This window comes from Aegilops tauschii, chromosome 2, assembly GCF_002575655.3.
Source record: "Aegilops tauschii subsp. strangulata cultivar AL8/78 chromosome 2, Aet v6.0, whole genome shotgun sequence".
Lineage (NCBI taxonomy): Eukaryota > Viridiplantae > Streptophyta > Magnoliopsida > Poales > Poaceae > Aegilops > Aegilops tauschii.
Window position 1 is genome coordinate 647,548,850 of NC_053036.3, and position 7,265 is coordinate 647,556,114.

At 45.3% G+C, this 7,265-nt stretch overlaps 1 pseudogene; it reads right to left on the minus strand.

Moving 5' to 3' along the window:
* Positions 1-6,189: 6,189 nt before the first annotated feature.
* LOC120975081 (small nucleolar RNA SNORA57) lies at positions 6,190-6,321 on the minus strand (annotated as a pseudogene).
* Positions 6,322-7,265: the final 944 nt, after the last annotated feature.

The window sequence follows — 7,265 nt, forward strand, 5'->3', positions numbered from 1 at the left end:
AGTTCAACTACTAAGCACTTACTATAAATAAAATAAAGTAGTACTTACTAAAAATAAACTACTTCTATAGTAAAATAAAGTAGTTTTCACCACCCCCTCATGTCAAAGTTATCGAGGAGGGGGTATATCGACCCCCACCCCCCTCATCATGCATATATAGCTACCACATACATATATACATTGAAAAAAATTTACATATATGCAACAAAAACATTAATTCACATATGAACAAAAAAATACATATATGAACAAAAACATGCTCTGAACAAAAAAATCAATACATTATGAACATCTACATCTATGCATATAGCCACATACATTCATCTATACATTATATATATATGAACACAAAATTAATATAATAAAAATTAAAAAATAACAGAGCAGGGCGGCGCGGCGGCTCACAGCGGGGGCGGCTGGCGACGGCGACAGCGGGGGCGGCGAGGGCGCCGGTGCGCGGGGGTGGGCCGCAGGCAGGGGCTCGGGCACGGGGCAGGGACCGGTGCGACGACGACGTGGTCAAGGGCAGGGGCGGCGCGGCGACGGCGTCGGAGGCAGGAACGGCGCGGCGACGGCGTCGGAGGCAGGGGCAGCGAGGGCGCCGGCGCGCGGGGGTGGTCCGCGGGCAGGGGCTCGGTCGCGGGGCAGAGGCGACGACGGCGACGGCGACGAGGAGCAGCGCTGGGGCGTCGGGCGGGGAAGACGAACTGAAAGAAATTTTTCACAAGTGATGCTTATATAGGCAGAGAATTGGTCCCGGTTCATGGCACCAACCGGGACCAATGCCCCTCGTTAGTCCCGGTTTGTGCCACCAACCGAGACCAAATGTCTCTTTTCACCAGCCCAAAGGGCGGGAAGCAGAGGCCTTTGGTCCCGGTTGGTGGCACCAACCGGGACTAAAGGAGGGCATTGGTCCCGGTTGGCGCTACGAACCAGTACCAATGCCCCCCTTTAGTCCCGGTTGGTGGCACAAACCGGGACCAAAGGCCTCGTGCTGCCCGTGCCCAAATGTTTAGTCCCACCTCGCTAGTTGAGAGGGGCGCGCAGTGGTTTATAAGCCCCACTGCCGCACCCCTCTCGAGCTCCTCTCCATTGCAGGCTTACGGGCCTAATTGTGACTGCTATGCCTGATGGGCCTACTGGGCCTTCTGCGGGCCTGAATCCTGGCCCATGGATGGGTTTCTAGTCGTATTCAGGCCGTGGTGGCCTAGTAGGTGGCATATTTTTTATTTTTCCCTGTTTTTTGTTTTCTTTTTTGCTTTATTTATTTTGTTTTGTTTCTACTTACAACAAAAAACTTATTTATTTTATTTTATTTTGTTTCTAATTACTTATTTATTTTACTTTATGATAATTCTTTTTGCTATTAAAGTTTCTAACAAAAAAAGTTCTTTATGAAAATTCTTTTTGCTTTAATGATTTTGAACAGAAAATACTTTGATAATTTTAGTTGCATCAATTTTATATAATTTTAGTTTCAATAATACTAGAGGTAGCTTATATTGTTTTGAACAGAAAATACTTTGATAATTTTAGTTTCATAAATTTTATTTATGTTATTAAAGTTTATTTTATTTTATTTTATTTTGTTTCTACTTATATATTTTATTAAAGTTTATATTTTTTTCTAATTACTTATTTATTTTATTTTATGATAATTCTTTTTGCTATTAAAGTTTGTAACAAAAAAGTTCTTTATGAAAATTCTTTTTGCTTTTAATGATTTTGAACAGAAAATACTTTAATAATTTTAGTTGCATCAATTTTATATAATCTTAGTTTCAATAATATTACAGGTTTATCTTCAGTGTTCAAAATGCACCATTAGAAGCCACATCATCAATTTTCAACCCTTTCTGACTTGATTTGTTATTTTTCATGCATTTACTGATTATTTTGAGCTATGAGACCCTGAAATTGAAAAACATTTCAAATGAACTCTGAAAAGGTTGAAAGTTGGCATGGTATCATCATTTCATCCACATAGCATGTGCAAGAAAGTTGAGAGGGTTACGGCAAAAACTGGATGCACTTTGTGTACAAAACGGACAATCTCTTTCGAAGTATCAGGATTTCATACGGAAACTCGTCTGTTACAAAGGGATTTCATTTTTTAAAACTTATTTGAACTCCTGACTTTTTGTGTGTTCAAAATGCACCATTCAAAGCCACATCATCAATTTTCATCCCTTTCTGACTTCATTTGTTAATTTTCATGCATTTACTGATTATTTTGAGCTATAAGACCCTGAAATTGAAAAGCATTTCAAATGAACTCTGAAAAGGTTGAAAGTTGGCATGGTATCATCATTTCATCCACATAGCATGTGCAAGAAAGTTGAGAGGGTTACGGCAAAAACTGGATGCACTTCGTGTACAAAACGGACAATCTCTTTCGAAGTATCAGGATTTCATACGGAAACTCGTCTGTTACAACAGATATTTCAAATGAACTACGAAAAGGTTGAAAGTTGGCATGGTATCATCATAATAGTTGTGGAGAGAAAGTCTTCACTTTTTCTTCGCTTGTGTCATTTCCTTATTGCGCCGTAACCATGGATAATCTTCATCATTTATCAGGATGCTTGGGTCAGCCTTCACTTTGAAGGGAGGAATTTCATGAAACTTTTCATAATCTTCGGGCATGTCTGTCTTGCCCTCGACTCCCACGATGTCCCTTTTTCCTGAAAGAACTATGTGGCGCTTTGGCTCATCGTATGATGTATTCGCTTCCTTATCTTTTCTTTTTCTCGGTTTGGTAGACATGTCCTTCACATAGATAACCTGTGCCACATCATTGGCTAGGACGAACGGTTTGTCAGTGTACCCAAGATTGTTCAAATCCACTGTTTTCATTCCGTACTATGGGACTACCTGTACCCCGCTTCCTGACAGATTGACCCATTTGTACTTAAACAAAGGGACCTTAAAATTATGTTTGTAGTCAAGTTCCCATATGTCCACTATGTAACCATAATATGTGTCCTTTCCCCTCTCGGTTGCTGCATCAAAGCGGACACCGAGTAAAATGTATTCTCATTTATCTCGTATCCTTTCTAAGTCAATACAGTCGAAGATGGTCCCCTGGACAACGAGTACAGCTCATCACAAATAGTGTTGTCACCTCTGAGACGTGTTTCCAACCAACTGCTGAAAGTCCTGATGTGTTCACATGTAAACCAGTCGTCACACTGCTCCGGGTGTTTGGAGCGCAGACTGTTCTTGTGTTCATCGACATACGGGGTCACCAAGGTAGAGTTCTGTAGAACTGTGTAGTGTGCTTGAGACCAAGAATGCCCGTCCCTGCATATTATTGAGTCCGCTGCTAGCGTGCCTTTTCCAGTCAGTCTCCCGTCATACCGCGATTTAGGGAGACCTATCTTCTTAAGGCCAGTAATGAATTCAACACAAAATCCAATGACATCCTCTGTTTGTTGGCCCATGGAGATGCTTCCTTCTGGCCTAGCACGGTTACAGACATATTTCTTTAGGACTCCCATGAACCTCTCAAAGGGGAACATATTGTGTAGAAATACAGGGCCCAGAATGACAATCTCGTCGACTAGATGAACTAGGACGTGTGTCATGATATTGAAGAAGGATGGTGGGAACACCAGCTCGAAACTGACAAGACATTGTGCCACATCACTCCTTAGCCTTGGTATGATTTCTGGATCGATCACCTTCTGAGAGATTGCATTGAGGAATGCACATAGCTTCACAATGGCTAATCGGACGTTTTCCGGTAGAAGCCCCCTCAATGCAACCGGAAGCAGTTGCGTCATAATCACGTGGCAGTCATGAGACTTTAGGTTCTGGAACTTTTTCTCTGGAATATTTATTATTCCCTTTATATTCGACGAGAAGCCAGTCGGGACCTTCATACTGAGCAGGCATTCAAAAAAGATTTCCTTCTCTTCTTTGGTAAGAGCGTAGCCGCCTGGACCTTCATACTGCTTTGGAGGCATGCCGTCTTTTTCATGCAAACGTTGCAGGTCCTCCCGTGCCTCAGGTGTATCTTTTGTCTTCCCATACACGTCCAAGAAGCCTAACAGGTTCACGCAAAGGTTCTTTGTCACGTGCATCACGTCGATTGAAGAGCATACCTCTAGCTCTTTCCAGTAGGGTAGGTCCCAAAATATGGATTTCTTCTTCCACATAGGTGCGCGTCCCTCAGCATCATTCGGAACAGCTAGTCCGCCGGGACCCTTTCCAAAGATTACGTGTAAATCGGAGATCATAGCAAGTATGTGATCATCGGTACGCATGGCGGGCTTCTTCCGGTGATCTGCCTCGCCTTTGAAATGCTTGCCTTTCTTTCGACATTGATGGTTGGTCGGGAGAAATCGACGATGGCCCAGATACACATTCTTCCTGCATCTGTCCAGGTATATACTTTCGGTGTCAGCTAAACAGTGCGTGCATGCGTGGTATCCCTTGTTTGTCTATCCTGAAAGGTTACTGAGAGCGGGCCAATCGTTGATGGTTACAAACAGCAACGCATGCAGGTTAAATTCCTCCTGTTTGTGCTCATCCCACGCACGTACACCGTTTCCATTCCACAGCTGTAAAAGTTCTTCAACTAATGGCCTTAGGTACACATCAATGTCGTTGCCGGGTTGCTTAGGGCCTTGGATGAGAATTGGCATCATAATGAACTTCCGCTTCATGCACATCCAAGGAGGAAGGTTATACATACATAGAGTCAAGGGCCAGGTGCTGTGATTGCTGCTCTGCTCCCCGAAAGGATTAATGCCATCCGCGCTTAAAGCAAACCATACGTTTCTTGGGTCACTTGCAAACTGAGCCCAGTACTTTCTCTCGATTTTTCTCCACTGCGACCCGTCAGCGGGTGCTCTCAACTTCCCGTCTTTCTTACGGTCCTCACTGTGCCATCGCATCAACTTGGCATGCTCTTTGTTTCTGAACAGTCTTTTCAACCGTGGTATTATAGGAGCATACCACATCACCTTCGCAGGAACCCTCTTCCTGCGGGGCTCGCCCTCAACATCACCCGGGTCATCTCGTCTGATCTTATACCGCAATGCACTGCATACCGGGCATGCGTTCAAATCCTTGTACGCACCGCGGTAGAGGATGCAGTCATTAGGGCATGCATGTATCTTCTCCACCTCCAATCTAGAGGGCATAAGACCTTCTTTGCTGCGTACGTACTGTCGGGCAATTCGTTATCCTTTGGAATCTTCTTCTTCAATATTTTCAGTAGCTTCTCAAATCTTTTGTCAGGCACAACATTCTCTGCCTTGCACTGCAGCAATTCCAGTACGGTACCGAGCTTTGTGTTGCCATCTTCGCAATTGGGGTACAACCCTTTTTTGTGATCCTCTAACATGCGATCGAACTTCAGCTTCTCCTTTTCACTTTCGCACTTTTCCCTTGCATCAACAATGACCCGGCGGAGATCATCATCAGGCACATCGTTTGGTTCCTCTTGATCTTCAGCTTCCTCTTGATCTTCAGCTTCCCCCGTTGCAGCATCAACGTATTCAGGGGGCACATAGTTGTCATCGTCCTCTTCTTCTTCCCTGTCTTCCATCATAACCCCTATTTCTCCGTGCTTCGTCCAAACATTATAGTGTGGCATGAAACCCTTATAAAGCATGTGGGTGTGAAGGATTTTCAGAGTATGACTTCGTATTCCCACATATAGGGCATGGACAACACATAAAACCATTCTGCTTGTTTGCCTCAGCCACTTCGAGAAAATCGTGCACGCCCTTAATGTACTCGGAGGTGTGTCTGTCACCGTACATCCATTGCCGGTTCATCTGCATGCATTATATATAATTATGTGTGTCAAAAGTAAGAAAATTAGACAAGTATCTATGTAAAGTAAGAATTTTTTTCCAGAAAGAAGATAAGAACAAGAGGCTCACCACGGTGGTCCTGGCGACGAGATCGGCGCGGGCGATCGACGGCGGTGAAGACGGGGACGGGGCGTGACGGACCGCTAATATAAACCTAGACAAATCTCGGGAAAAATGGAGCTCGGAGGTCGAGCTTCGAGAGGAGAAATCTTAACTAGTGTGGCTCGGGCATTTCATCGAACACCTCATAGTGCATAGGAGGTGAGCTAGAGCACCCAATGCCCTCCCCCTCGCCGGCCAGCAAAAAAAGAGCACTGTGGAGTGCTATGCTCGCCGGCGATGGGGTATATATAGGCAACTAATTTGTCCCGGTTCGTGGATGGAACCGGGACTAAAGGCCATCCTTCTGTCCCGGTTCCTGCCACGAATCGGGACCAATGGTTGTGGGCCAGGAGCGCGGCCCATTGGTCCCGGTTCGTGCCAAGAACCGGGACAAATGGGCCCAGACGAACCGGGACCAATGCGCACGAGGCCCCGGCCGGCCCCCTGGGCTCTCGAACCGGGACAAATGCCTCCATTGGTCCCGGTTCGTGGCAGAACCGGGACTAATGGTCTGGCCAGGCCCAAACGAAAGCCCCTTTTTCTACTAGTGAGGCCTCTGTTTTTAGATCTTTTTTCGAGCTTTGTTAGGGTTTGTGTCCTACTCAGGAAGGCGAGACGGCGGCGGCTCCCTGAAGATGAAATAAAGGTCTCCCCGCCTAGCCCCGGTTTCGGTGATGCGTCTAGCATCATTCGTGGGCCTGTGGAGGTGTGTCTTCGACGGATCTGTCTTTGCTGGATTTGCTCGGATCTGTTCGTCGTTCGTCTTCATTTGTGTGTCTTCAAGTTGGATCCTTTTGATCTACACTCTTTATCTGCGGCGGTTGTTGTTCTGGTGCTTTGGTTCTATTGGGCCTTAGCACGACGACTTCGCGACTGTCAACTACAACAAGGTTTGTCTGGCTCCGGCGAGGGAGGGGCGATGACAGTGGCGCGCCTTCGGCTCGCTTCAGTGCTTGTAGTCGTCGCTGGGTGGTTTACGGATCTGGATGTAATTTTTATTATTTTTAGTGTTCGTTGTACTACCCTGAGTGAAGATGAATAGATTGGGAGTTTTTTCCGCAAAAAAAGAATGTAATTGCCTTGAGAACACCATGATAGTTGGCTTTATTGTCAAACAATTATATACTAATAGCGGAGGTATTGGCCAAGGGGGAGGGGGGGTGTACAATATAACCAGCTATGCTGGAACAACCTAGCTACTTGTGAACTCTATTAGAGTATCCTTCACAAGCAGCCTCCATAAAAAAATTGAACAAAAGGAAAGATTAGATGCGAACAGTCCATGGCTTGAGCCAGGTGTGAGCTCAGGGTCTCCTAAAGTGAATTGCACGCTTT